The following is a 15,524-nucleotide window of genomic DNA, read 5'->3' on the forward strand; positions in this document are numbered from 1 at the left end:
CAATCCTCATAGCATCTTCGCCAGGAATAGATTCCATCTCAAGAAACCACTTTCTTTGCTCATCTATAAGAAGCAACTCCTCATCTGTTCAAGTTTTATCATGAAATTGCAGCAATTCAGTAATAGATTCACTTACTCTATTTCTCTTGATATACCAACCACATTTGCAATTACTTTCTCCACTGAAGTCTCGAAACTCTCAAAGTCATCCATGAGAGTTGGAATCAACTTCCTCCAAGTTTCTGTTGATATTTTTACCCTTTCCCATGAACCACAAATATTCTTATTGGCATCTAAAATGGCAAATCTTTCCCGGAAGGTTTTCAATTGACTTTGCCTGGATACACCAGAGAAATCACTATGTAAGGCAACTATGGCCTTACAAAAATCTATTTCTTTTATAATAAAACTTGGAAGTCAAAATTACTTCTTGATCCATGGACTGCATAATGGATATTGTATTAGCTGGCATGAAAAACAACACTATTTTCATTGTATATCTCCATCAGAGTTCTTTGGTGACCAGGTACATTGTCAAAGAGCAGTAATATTTGGAAAGGAAGCTTTTGTTTTCTGAGTAGGTCTCAACAAAGAGCTAAAATATTTAGTAAACCGTGTTGTAAGTAGATGTGCAGCTATCCAGCCTTCCTTGCTGTTTCATTCATAAATGGGAAGAATAGATTTAGCATATTTCTTAAAGGCCCAAGGATTTTGGGAATAGTAAATGATCACTGGCTTCAACTTAAAAGTCTCCAGCTACACTAGCCCCTAGCAAGAGAGCAAGAGAGTGAGCTTGACCTTTGAAGCTTTGAAGCCAGACATTAACTATTATCTAGCTATGAAAATCCTAAACAGCATCTTCTTTCAGCGGAAGGCTATTTCATCTACATTGCACATCTGTTAGTGTCGTTCACTATGCCTTCATTAATTATCTTAGCTAGGTCTTTTGGAGAACTTGCTGCAACTTGAACATTAGCAATTTCTGCTTTGCCTTGCATTATACTTTATGAAAATGGCTTCTTAGACTTCATTCACCAACCTACGTTAACTTCAAAAGATTTCCTGCAGCTTCTTTATCTCTCAGCCTTCACTGAATTGAGGTCAGGGCCTCTCTCTGGATTAGGCTTTGGCTTAAGGTAATATTGTGGCCAGTTTTAGCTTCTATTTAGACCACTAAAACTTTCTCTGCACCAACAATAAGGCTGTTGCACTTTGTTATTATTTGTATGTTCACCAGAGTAGCACTTTTAATTTCCCTCAAGAATATTTCCTTTGCATTCACAATTTGTCTGTTTGGTACAAGAGGTCCAGCTTTTGGCCTATCTCATCTTTTGACGTTCTTTCCTCACTAAGCTTTATCATTTCTAACTTCTGATTTACAGTGAGAGATGTGATTTTCTTTCTTTCATTTGAACACTAAGAGGCTATTGTAAAGTTATTGCCTGGCCTAATTTCAATATTATTGTGTCTTCAGGAATGTGGAGAACCTAATAGAGGGAGAGAGACAAGAGAACAATTGGTTGGTGGAATAGTCAAAATACACATAACATGGGTGGATGAACTTTGCCATCTCATACGAGTGTGATTGGTGGTGCCCAAAACTATTACAATAGTAACACCAAAGATCACTGATCACAGATCATCATAACAAACACAATGATAAGGAAAACTTTGAAATACTGTGAGAGTTACACAAAGACGTGAAGTGAACAAATGCAATCAGAAAAATGGCACCAATGGACTTGCTTGACAGAACTGCCATCAAACCTTTGGTTTTTAAAAAACCACAATTATCTGTGAAGTGTAATAAAGTAGAATATAATATAAGGAATTATGCCTGTATATATACAGAGAGAGATCTATCTTTTCTTTTTTGTAATTGTCTTGCTATATTTGTCAAAAATCAGTTGACCCAGGGGTGCCTGGGTGGCTCAAGCCAGTTGAGCATCTGATTCTTGATTTCCACTCCAGTCATGATCTCAGGGTCATGAGATCGAGCCCCACATGAGACTCTGTGCTCAGCGGGGAGTCTGCTTGACATTCTCTCTCTCTCCCTCTCTTGCTGCCCCTTCCCAGCATGCTCTCTCTCAAATAAATTTAAAAATCAACTGAGACAAATGTGCCTCAAGCACTGTAACAATAAAGTAAATTCTGAATTCAGCCAACTTATGTCTTACAACTCTGGTCTTTTATTATTATTAATCATTATTTTAATATTGTTTTTATTGAAACAAAAACTGCTGATTTGGATTGTATTGCATCTATAGACAAATTTGGATAAAATTACCATCTTAAAAATGTTGAGTCATCAAACACAGAAATATAGTAAAAATATCCAGGAAACCCTCTTTAATTGCTCACAGTAGTGGTTTACTTACTACTGAAAGATTATTAAACTTATTTCATTAAACATTCAAAAATTCTTCAAGTTTTGAGGCTTCTGGGTCAGCAATTGAGCGTCTACCTTTGACTCCAGGCATGATCCTGAAGTCCCAAGATCAAGTCCCACATCAGGCTTCCTGCATGGAGTCTGCTTCTCCCTCTGCCTAGGTCTCTGCTTCTCTCTGTGTCTCCCAGGAATAAATAAATAAATCTTTTTAAAAAGTTTGAGGCTTCTTATAATACTATTGTTCATTTTCAAAAATCACATCTATTGCTGGTATATATGCATATAATTTTTTTAAAATCAGTTCTGTTTTGTGGTCTTGCAAAAGTCAGTTATTCTAGTAGTTTTTATGAGATGCCTTAGAATTTCTAAACATACAAATTGCTTTTGGCCAATAAAAGTTAAAAGCTTTATTTTCAAGCTGTATAGATTTCTTTTACTTTATTTCTTTGCAAAATATTGAATACCAATAATGAATGCAAATAATGAGAGTGAAAATCTTTGCCTCTTCCTGATAATACAGGGGAAGAATTCAGTTAGTCCTTTCTTGTATATTCCATTTTTCTTTCTTGTGTTCATGTTTTCACTTAAATATTTATAGAAAACTATAATAGTCTTTTAACATTCTTGCTACTTCCATCATCTTTGACATTTTTGGGTCAATTTCTATTGACTTAAAAAAATTGCCTGACTTTAAGTCACATTTTCTTGCTTCTTAGTATGTTTTAAGATTTTGAATTGGATGCTGAACTTCATAAAAATTGCATTGCTGGTCATATATAGATATATATAGATAGATAGATGATTAGATAGATAGATAGATAGATATGTATATGTACATATCTATTTGTCTTTCTACAAAAAAAAATAGCCTTTGTTTCGGCAGGCAGTTATTGGTACATTATGTTTTATTATTTTCTGGTTTTTAAAAGCATTTCTAGGGAGGATGCTACATTACATAGATATTTTAGCTCTATTGGTAAGGTCTGACCCACTTGGAGTCCCTTTTAAATTCCATATGATTAAGAGGGATTCTTTCCTCTGCCTGACTGGAGCTACAAATGGTCCTCAACATTGTGTTTTCAGAATAATGAACTTATAATTCCTGGGTAGTGCCAGACCCAAAGTAGAAAAATCACAGGCCTTCCTCATCAGTTTTTCTTCTCTCAAGGATCACAGTCCTGTACTGCCTGTTTTTAAATATCTGAAAATGAGGTTTCTTTCATGTATATTTTCTAAATTTTTAGCTATTTATGGTGGAGATTATGCCTAGTATTTATTAATTTATATGCTGGAAGCAAATTTCAACAATTTAGTTTTTCTCAATTTTTTAAAAATATATTTTAGAGTAATTTTAGATTTACAGAAAAGTTTCATGAATATTACAAATAATTTGCACATATCCTACCCACACTTAGTTTCTGCTAATGTTAATATTACAGCACATTTATCATAACTAAGGAACTAATATTACTAAATTCCTATAAAAGTCCATACTTTATTCAGATTTCACTAGTTTTCTTAATATCCTTTTTCTATTGTAGGACCGTGTTACATTTACTTGTCATGTCTCTTTACATCCCTTTAGACGACAGTTTCTCAGCCTTTCTCTGCTTTTGATGACCTCAACAATTTTTCATCTCTAGCTGCCCATAAACTTTGTTAAAAACTTTTGTGTATTAATGAAATAAAGAGTGTAATGATACCATTTTATCTGCCAAATTAATGAATTTTAAAATTATAAAATTCAATGTTGATGATTCCATTATAATACCACCTATTTTTGCCCAACTTTTTGGGGTAGCTTATATCTGTCCTTTATATGCTCCATGCACAGCTTAATTTCTTTATTGCATTATTTACATTTTTATATCTTATTTCATAAATATTTCTGAGGAAAAAATAAAGCTTATTATTCAAATCTCAAAAAGAATAGCAGTCATCATGGCAAAGTGGTAAAATATGCTATAGTCACTTAGGCACAAGAGTGAAGATTATCAAGCTTGAAAGGAATTTGATCAGATAAAGGTCTCACTGCAACCTCAATTCACAAGGTCCAGTTCAAAGAGCCCAGCAGTAAACTCCATGCCTGATATTGATACTTTAATAACAAAAATGTTGGTAGTTAAATTTTATGTATCTATATGGCTAGGCTTTGGTACCCAGTTGTTTTTTCAAACACTAGTCTATGTGTTGCCATGAAGGCTCTTTCTTAGGCGTGATTAACGTTTACAATCAGTAAACTTTGCGTAAAGCAGCTTCCTCTGTAGAGTATGGGTAAGACTCAGCCAATCAGTGGAAGGCCTTAAGAGCAAAGTGTGAGAAGTTCCCTGAGGAGGAAGGAATTCTGTTCTCAGACTGCCTCTGGACTCAAAATTACAAATCAGTTCTTGCTGAAATTTTCAAACTGTTGGCCTGCCCTGCAGATTTGGGACTTGTAAGGTCTCACCATCATGTGGGCTAATTACTCAAAATCAATCTCTCTCTCTCTCTCTCTCTCTTTCTCTCCCCCCGCCCCCACCTCTTTTCCTCTCTGTCTCTTTATAAATGTGTAAAAAAAAAAAAAATCTCCCATTGATTCTATTCTCTGGTGAACCCTACTATTTAATGAAATTAGTGTTAGGGCAACAAATGATTAAGGTTTAGGGAGAAAATGTGCTAAGACAGAGAAGAAATGCCTCAAAGATGAAGCATTTCCTTCAGGTAGAAAAGTACAAACCCATGCATTACATTTTCTGCTTTCCTGTGGCTTCTTTTTTTTCCTATGACTTCTTTAACTTATTTCACTCAAGCTATGCATAAATAATAGCTTATATAACCACATATCTTTATTTCTTTAGTTCTACTCATTATGAAATCCTGCTAGAATTCTAGCAACAGTAGACCCTGATTTGGACAGTGTTCAGGGCCCTGTTGCCTGGGGCCTACCTGAAACAGGAATAAGTAATTAAATAATCTCAACGAAAAAAAGAGAAAAAGATGAAAGGGGCACCTGGATGGCTCAGTCCTTAAAGCAACCAACTTTTGGTTTTGGCTCAGGTCATGATCTCAGACCTGTAGGCCTCAAGCTTAGCACAGAGTCTACTTGAGATTCTCTCCCTCTACCTTTGCCCCTCCCGCTGTTTGTCTTTTCTTTCTCTTTAAAATAAATAAATCTTAAAAAAAAAAAAAAAAAAAAAGAGCAGCGTGGGTGGCTCAGCGGTTTAGCGCCGCCTTCAGCCCAGGTCCTGGTCATGGAGACCGGGGACTGAGTCCCACATCGGGCTCCCTGCATAGAGCTTGCTTCTCCCTCTGCCTGTGTCTCTGTTTCTGTCTCTCTCTCTCTCTTTCTCTGTGTCCATCATGAATGAATAAATAAAATCAAATAAATATAAATAAATAAATAAATAATCAAATAGATAAATAAATTATACAGAAAGATCTATAAATATCAAGAAAAATGCAATCTAAGGTTAAAAAGGTAAATCAGTGACAAGGACAAAGATGATCACTATTACTGAGGAAGACTACAATCTGCATTAAAGGTAAATTGGTCTTAATTTTTCTCTTAATATGCTTTGAAATTACATTCTTGCACTATTATTTTAAGCTCTTTACATGTATTAATTTACTCCCAATTAAACTTTAAAGTTGTGTGCTATTATAAAATCTTTGTACTGAAAAAGGAAAGCAGAAGGAGATTAAGTAAATTCTTCAAAGTTCCAGAATTGGTAAGTATAAGGGCAGGGTTTGAACCCAGACAGCTTATAATCACAGGCCATACTTTTAAATATGATGTAGTACTGCTTATATACTATGTTCCTTTATCATACCCTGCAATGTGTGAAGAAAAAGTACAAAAGGTACAAAAGGTTTCAGAAAAATGTTGCAGTTATTTGATATTGTTATAAACTTCATTTCTAGAAGAAACAAGAACCCAAAACAGCCAAATATACTAGCTGAAGTATATAAAAAAATGAAACTGTATTTCTTTAGCTAATCTAACCAACTATAGTTAAAGTATAAACAGCTAAATTTGGGAATAAGAACAAGCACAGGGTGTACAAAGGAAAAAATTATTGGATACATTATATAATCTTATACCAATAATTAAAATGTAGATGCAACAGCTGATTTTTAAGAAAGTATATAACAATATAACTTCATAAAATTGAGTTAATAAAAATAGGACAATAATTGTGGAAAAAATTGTGTAGATTTTCAAGAAATACTACTTCTAAAATGTGTCAGGTGCACACTGTGTCACGGCCTGTTTCAACTTTGAGGTTATTAATAATCGTTTTGTCACTTAAACTTTTGCAGATGATAGAGAAAGAATAATCCTCATTTCATAAAACTAACAGGATAATTTTGATATATAAACTATAAACTAGTGTACATTAACAGAAAAAAAACTGCAGACAAATCTTTCGTTGTAATATAAACCACAAATCCTAAATATAAAATACTAGGAAAACTAATATTGAGGTGCATTTATAGAATACACCATGGTTAATCCATAGTTATCCCAGAAATATTAGATGTTGCCATGAAATAAATCTATTCATCTTTTCAAACTGAGAGAACAAAAACAAAAAATATGTAGAGTGGAAAACTTACAAAATTATATGGTAGTTATAAAAGGTAATCAAATTCAAATTCATACCTAATCTTTACAAGTAAAAACCCTCTTATTAAGAAAAGTGCAAAAATTTTATTTTAAATGGATTTATTTAAATTGACCTTCAACATCTCCCATTTAGAAAAAGTAAAAAGCAGAATCACCATAATATCCCTCCTATTTTGTAACACTCTCCTAAGCATTTTAGCCCAGTTGTCTGTAGTAAGAGAAACTAAATAAAAACTCTAAGTACTTGAAAGTAGGAGGCAAATTCATAACTAATAATAGTGGTAGACCTCCTATTTATGGCCCCTATAGGGACACCTATTTCTTTTTGTTTGCACAAAGGACCAGTCTTTGGAAAAGACAGGTTCCGTCACAGATAAAAGAAATGAACTTTGATTCACTTAAGCCTGTCTCAGGGATGCCATTCCCCTGTCTAATGATGGACTTAGCCTGGGCATGGCCTGGATGGTAGTAGCAGTATCCTGTGTATCTTGGAGGGCTGCTAGTCCCTGGAGTTCACAGATGGGCAGCTCATTTTAGCTGAGATGCAGACTGCTTTCTTTAGCAGATTCACAGGAACAGAATCCTTGACAGTGCTGAGAACTGAACATTACCAATCATCGGAATCTCACAGATTCACCTCTACAAAGGTCTCAAAGCAAATCTTGAAGGATACATGTCTTCCTCCACATAAAGTGGTTGTCATTCTTTAGATCTGATTCTCTCTGTGTTTCATTGCTCTTTCCAATCCAAAGAGTTTCTGTTCTCAGTGCCACTGAGTAATCTACTGGGCCACTTAGCTGGCTAGTTGTAATATCTTTCCTCTTCTACTCCTGCCTTCCTTAGAAGGGAAAGGAATTGTCATACAATTTCTCACACACTCCTTATTTTTCCCAAGCACAAGCTTAAAACCATCAGAAAATATTTATAGCAATTAACACTCATTTCTAAAACTCTGATTGGCTAATTAATTTATGCTTAGCCTCCTCCATTACATATTTTTGTAAACCACTTAATTATATTATAAGCACTTCTTTCTACATTCCTACATAAAACAGATAACACAGAAAAAGTATAGTTACTGACCTATCCTCCTGAGGAAACTTTTCTCAACTACTCTAGTTAGATTTTTTTGTGGTGGTGGTGGAGATTGGAGGAAAATCTGGTATTTGCATCCATATTCTGAATAATATAAAATTACTTCTTGATTTTTAAAATTTAAATATTGATTATTAATATCCTACAGTGGAAAATTAGAATTTAATGTTCTGAAAACTCAATTCTCTTCAAACATTCTCTCATTTCCAACCTAAACACATATATACATGTTCCTTTCTCTCACTATGATCCATTATATGCTCCTTTTTTGGCACTGTTTCTGTTTCCTCCATACCCTTGTTCTCTCTAGATTTGATCTTCATATCTCATCTTAGATTATTTCTTCAATTTTTGATGATCCTTCCCTGTCTGTTCATAGATACTAAATTGTCCTTTGGAGCCTATAGAAGCTTTATTTGTTTATGATCTCCATAAAAGATGCTTCCATGAGGAGATGGCTATTTCACTCACAGATTTCCAAATGGGAGAATTTGTAAAAATTTTATCTTTAGCTAATTTTCCTACAAAGTCCATAATACCTTCCAATTTCTTGCCTAGGAGGCAAAGTATGGACCTAACCAAGAAAGAGAGGCAATGTACTCACCATTCAGCATCCAGAATTTCACTTATTCCACCTACTTTCCACAGGAAGTCCTACTGCATGATAGGGGTGAGATGCATATGGCACAAGCTGGATTTTATATAAAGGATGATCAGAGATGGCCTATTGTTAATCATTTCATTATTTTCAACAGAAATAATATTTCACATAGGAAACAAAGGTGATAAAGGACACATAATTACAACAAATGAGAAATATTTTTTTAATATTTAACTCACATTATCAGTCTTTAAGAAAAGTAGTTAAATAGGCTCCTTATTAAATACCAAAGTTCATAGTTAAAATTCCTAAAACAAACTTCTATTAAAACAGCTCCCCCCCCTGCAAAAAAAGATAAAGAAATGAAACAGCTCCCAAAATGAATAACCCACAGCTTAAATCAGTTTAAATATTAGGGAATACCTATAATTGTTAATTTCTCCAAACTACCAAATTCAGGCAAATACATAGCCTTGCTAAATGGAGACAGTTTCTTATATTAACTAAATGTTAACTCAAAACTTCCATTTTTTTTGTAGAGATTAAACTTAAATCCTATAGTTACTAAACAATGATTCATTATGGTGAAATGCATTGTATGTTTTAAAGATTTTTAAATTATCTGAGCAACAGTAACTAAATAAAATTTTGATTTTTTTTCAATTCTTGCTTTTTTTGATAGAAATAGCAAGTTCATTATTTTCTAGTAAATGGAATAGTTGGCTAATTAGCAGCACTTGTTATGTGATGAATATTCAATTACTAGAATAGAAAAGAGAGAAGATGTATCATACCTTAATAAATTAATTCTTTTTGTAGAGTGAATTTGCATCCACCTGGCAGAAAACATAAACAGTCTCTTAGTAAAAGCTTTGGAAAGTTTGCCAAAACTGAGAAATTAAAGGGTGTTTAACTATTTCACTCTTTGTTAGAATATGATTGTCCCTCACAGATGTTTTTTGTTATGCCATTGAAATTAATCACATCTGTCTAAAATGCCCTTAGCATTATAAAACAGACTAGCTTTACAATGCTAAGAATATTAATTAAATATATTTCCTGCCATATTTGAATATTCCTATATTTCATGTAAAAGAAAACCATAAGAAATGTAAAAACTATATAATTGAATACATGAAGAATAGATGATATTTAACAGGAAATCATAATTATTTTTAAAATATTATGAAGGCTATTACTACCCCAGGGCATTTTCAATCAGTTGCCAATTTTCCTTTCAACTGTGACTTGTGCTTTCCCTTTTATTGGTGTTTATTTTTTTTTCTACATATTAAATTACTCCTCCTTGAAATTTTGGGGTCTGAAGACTGGGATGTGTCTCCTGATGATTTATCAAGACATCTGTGGACAGTATGTTGATTCAGGGAGTTCCAAATCTTCTTAACAGTTGTTAGAGAAAAGATTAGTGGCCCAAGATAGAATTAAGACCTTATTTAGGTTTTGGAGACATTACCATCTCTCACAGTATTCAGTAGAAAGTAAAACAATTATGTCACTACATCTGTCAATGTTAAAGCCCAATGTCCAAGGAGGGCCTTGCTTGGCTATGTTGAAAAAAGGAGTGGGAACTTCTAGCCAGTTAAGTGCATTAACGTAAAGGAGGTTGAATGATGCACTGTAAGAAGCACAAGTTGGGAGTCAGAAAATGTGATTTTTGACAGAGATCAACTGCTTAATCTTAAATCTTAGGCAAACTATAGTATTTAGGTGCATAAAACTCACTTGCAAAATGTGGACATTCCACTGAGAGATTCTAAGGACATCTGTATATCTAATGTACTAGAATTACGTCTTTCCTGAATAGACAAATAGAAATGTCAATTTACATTCGTCACAGATCTTAAAACGAAGGTACCATTAAGATTGTTATTCTGAATATCCTGGGTTGTCTGAGCCATACTGATATGACAGTATTGCATTTACTGAATTGTAGTGGCAACAGCTTATAAAACTGTTTCACAATGAGCTCTCTTTGCAGTGAAATTTGAAAACAGGAATATTTAAGTGTATCTAATCCTTATACTGAATTTCATCAGAAATTTGGTTTCATGATACAAGTAAAAATCAGAAGTATTTAATTAGTGCCTATTTTCATTAACTAATGATCCAATTCAGGATTGATTAAGGTAGAGTGGCACTACTAGATAAATTGAATACAACATTATTTAGAAGTGATTGCTCATTCTTGTTTTACTAAAATATAATTGATTATGGATGGCTTTCCAGTATGTTTAAAATTACGTGTATGTTTTTATTGGCTATCATTTGTTTTCCTAATTACTGGTGCTTTGATAGTTATTGGAGAGGAATCATGAGAATGCATGTAAGGAAAGACATAAATACAATGAACTTTAAATTTATGAGATGCCCCCACTTTATCTCACCACATGTAAACCCAGAGGAAAGGCCATGTGAAAATAAACAAGAAGGGAGGACAAGGGCTCTCGTCAGACTTTAAATATATCCTCATGTTTATTGGACTTTTTATTCTCCAGAACTGTGAGATATAAAAGTCTCTTTTTTAAGGCACCAAGTCTATGGTATTTTGCTATAGGCTAAAATAAGGGACCTACAGATAAGGTTTCTCTACCTCTATTAGTAAATGCCACATGACCAGGGCCAGGGGGCTCAGAACAGTATTGGAATTGATGATGAGAAATGTGGCAGCTGGAATGCTGTATCAAAAACAGAGAGTCTATTTCATAAAAAGGTAATGAAAAAAATGGTGAAGTGGAAATGCTCCTAGGACAAGCTCTGTTTTCTGAACCATTTTTTCCAAGGGCCAATGTCCCTTGCATCTTTCTATCACTGAATTTCCTACATTGCAATGAATTACCCAATTCGGCATCTGTCTTCCCAACTAGACCACATACTTGTAATCATGGATACTTTCTATTCATTTTTTTAATCTCTAGCAAAATTCATAGCACATAACAAGTACTCCAGAAAATTTGAATGATTAATGCATAGTTGAATTAAGGAAAAATAAAGTCCTTGGATCACTTACCTATATATCTTGTGAGAATTTACAGGTTAAAATAGTATTTTGATTTCATTATTTTTTATAAATAATCATGTATTTTAGACTAATTACTGGTTTTGGAAATTAAAGTTTCATAGTTCAGACTGACCACAGAGAAACATATCTTGAAAATCCAGGTTCTCTTTTTATTTGAATAGAATGCACCAAATTTTCAATTGCATATGGAGCACAAGTGGAATTTACAAGAGAATTATTTAAGTCAGGTAAACAATGCACCTGTATGTCAATCACTTTATCATATTTTATAAAATAGTCTATTAATTTTGTCTTACTTATTTGAGGGTCTAGAATCTTCCTTGTCATAGAAGTAGAATAAGAAAAAAAAAAGAAGTAGAATAAGGATGTAAATAGTATTACTTGTAAAGAACTATGAGCTCTTCAGACTAAAACTAAGTCAAAATTCTATTATTCTCACTTAAGCACATATAATATTTGACATATATCATTTTTCAAGTTGAGGAACAGAGACCATTTTTGACCCTATAATTGTTTTATCCTGTTAATTCCTAATGCAACAATATCCCAAATAATCAACAACTGTCATTCAATTATCAAAAATCTTTCTCACATTTTTAATTCTCACATTGTACAGCACAGAATATAGTCAGACCATTCCCCTCCCAGCTTCGTTAGCATTGTAATTTCTTGCCAAATGAAAGAATCAACCTGATGTACTTGAATTCAACTTCAAGTTGAAGTGTACACTAATCTAGTTAAAGCCTCTCTACAAATTTGACAAAAATTAATGAAGCTTCCAAATATTTTGTCAAATATACATAAAGTGTTATAAGAGTTCTAGACACATCCATTTCCTCACAACACCACTGAGTATATCATTACTAGCCTGAAAGAAGATCTTATGAAGTTATATAGAAATTCTCTAAATTGTGAAAAATTTGTAACCTGTTTTATAAAATTACTTTATGATTACTAGCCAGTTAATATTCACTTTTTTTTCAATTACCAAGGAAAATTACCCCTTTTGTTGAGTCAAACAAACACACACACATGGTCAGTGAAGTGTTTGTTTAAGTAATATTCAGGGAAAAAAATAATATTCAGGGGAAATCCCTGGGTGGCTCAGCAGTTTGTCGCCCATCTTTGGCCCAGGGTGTGATCCTGGAGACCCAGGATTGAGTCCCATGTCGGGCTCCCTTCATGGAGCCTGCTTCTCCCTCTGCCTGTGTCTCTGCCTCTCTCTCTCCCTCTGTGTCTCTCATGAGTAAAGAAATAAAATCTTTTAAAAACAAATAATATTCATGGATGACAAATACTTATTAGACTGTGAAAATAATTTTCTAAAAAGCTTATTATATAAATAAAAGGAGTATAAGGAACTGAACGCACAAATCACAGTAATTATACAACATGGTAAGTGTGACATTAATCTTGACAAAAATGTTAAATGAACAAAGATGCTCTTACACTATGAACCTGGCAGGCAATTATGAATTTGAGCTTAAAAATGTGTAGGAAATGTGAAAATAGAATAGCACATATCCATTCCTAATTGAGTCTTTCACAATGCCTTGCATCAGAAATGATGTAGATTAAATCAGAAGGACTTGCTTACAGGCAGTTCTCTGCAATTAGATGATGCTGATTCATGAAAGAGATGTTAAAAATGCAAACCCATTCCTGAAGGGAAGAACAGATGTATTCTCTCTGCCTTGTATAGTTTTACATTTTCTATCATGGAAACTTAGATTTCCTTTTGAAAAAATACTCAAAATATTATTTTAACTGCATTAACAGCTGAATATTCCTTTTTAAAAAAAGATTTTATTTATTTAGTTGAGAGAGGGAGAGAGAACACAAGTGGAGAGGTAGAGGGAAAGGGAGAAGCGGACCCCCACTAAGCAGAAACCTGATGCGGGACTCTAGGTTCATGACCTGAGCTGAAGGTAGCTGCTTAATCAGTTGGGCCACCCAGGTGCCCCAACACCTGAATATTCCTCAAAATATTTTATCACCTCCCTGAAGAATATAAGCCAGTGAAACAAAATTTGATTTCAGGGTAAATAATATTTGTAAAAATTAGAATGACAAACATTACAGTTTTTAATAACCCACACTATCTATTTCAAGGCACTGGGACATCAAATGGGGAACCATAAAATCCACTGGTATTAAGAAATAACAAACCTCCCAAAGTTTGAATTTCTTGTAGTGGATTGCATACCATATGCATACACTCAATCATTTAAACTTATTTCACTATATTCCACACTAGCTCCCCCAGGCTTGGTCAGTCAGGTCCCCTGATTCCTCCTACTTACTATATCTTACTTTAACATTTGAGTATGGGCTCATATGGCTTCTCTCTCATTTTCTTTCATTTTTTTTTCTGCATGATAACATCACGCATTGTTTATGACCCAACCTAAGATCATCGTCTTCTTGGAATCTTCCCTATTTTATGACTCTTTTCTATGAAACCTATATTCTCATGATGGTAGAAGAGGTGTTCAGGTTTAAAAGGGACTATATTTGTTTCCTAGTGCTGCCATAAAAAGTACAACAAACTAGGTGGTTTAAAGCAAGAGAGACATTCTTTGGAAGTTCTGGAGGCAATAACTTCAAAATAAAAGTGTCAACAGAGTTTTTCTCCCTCCAACAGCTCTAGAGAAGAATTCATCCTTGACTCTTCTGACTTTGTGGTAACTTCTGGCAATCTTTGATATTCCTTGGTTTGCAGATGCATCAATCCAATTTATTCTTCCATTTCCCATGACTATATATCTATGTGTTTCTGAATCCCTCTCTCTTCATCATAGCACTAGTCACTGGATTTAAGGCCCTCGGTAATCAGCTATGACTTTATTTTTTATTAAAATCACAATTTAGGGAATTACCAGTTTTACCAGTGGATAGCTCAGAATTAGAGTCAACAAACAAAAATCTTTTCTTTGTAACACGAGTCCATTGGCTTGTTTCCCTTGTTCTATTCTTGAAGAATTTTTTTTTAATTTATAATAGTCACAGAGAGAGAGAGAGAGAGAGAGAGGCAGAGACATAGGCAGAGGGAGAAGCAGGCTCCATGCACCTGGGAGCCCGATGTGGGATTTGATCCCCGGTCTACAGGATCGCGCCCTGGGCCAAAAGCAGGCCCTAAACCGCTGCGCCTCCCAGGGATCCCCCCTTGTTCTATTCTTGAACTCATATAAACAGCATTGACTTGTCAATATTATAGACCATTAAGTTATTAAAGCAGTTTATTCTCCCCTAAGACTTTCTCCAGGATACATATTCCTATTTTACTGGTTACCTTTTCTTATGTCATGAACAGAGTTAAAACCATGACATGAGTCTCTCAGGAAAACTGAGCTCAAATTGTCTAATTTTAGAGAATGTCTCTTAATTGCTGACTTTCATATAGAAATAGAGTTTCATATCATAATGGCTTTGATATCAGACAGATGTGGCTATGAATCCCAAATCTGCCACTAGGCAATTGCATTACCATTAAAATTAAATAATCTCTCTAAGCTTCAATGTTCTACTTGGCAAAATCAGAATATAACATTTGCCATAACGAGTTAAATTAATAATTAGATAATAGATAATTAGCACAGTATTTGGTAGACTTAATAACTGGTAGCTTGTAATAACATAATTTTTATTGGTCTGGCTAAACAGAAATCTCATTTAACACAACAGAACCTGTATTATTATTGAGCATGGCCTAGAGCCCTTAGTGCTAATTCATGCCCTGACAGCAACATCACAACTAATATGGATTTGTGCGTTGTTTTCGCAGACCTAGCTA

The sequence above is a fragment of the Nyctereutes procyonoides genome, unplaced genomic scaffold (genome assembly GCF_905146905.1).
Source record: "Nyctereutes procyonoides isolate TBG_1078 unplaced genomic scaffold, NYPRO_anot_genome, whole genome shotgun sequence".
NCBI lineage: Eukaryota > Metazoa > Chordata > Mammalia > Carnivora > Canidae > Nyctereutes > Nyctereutes procyonoides.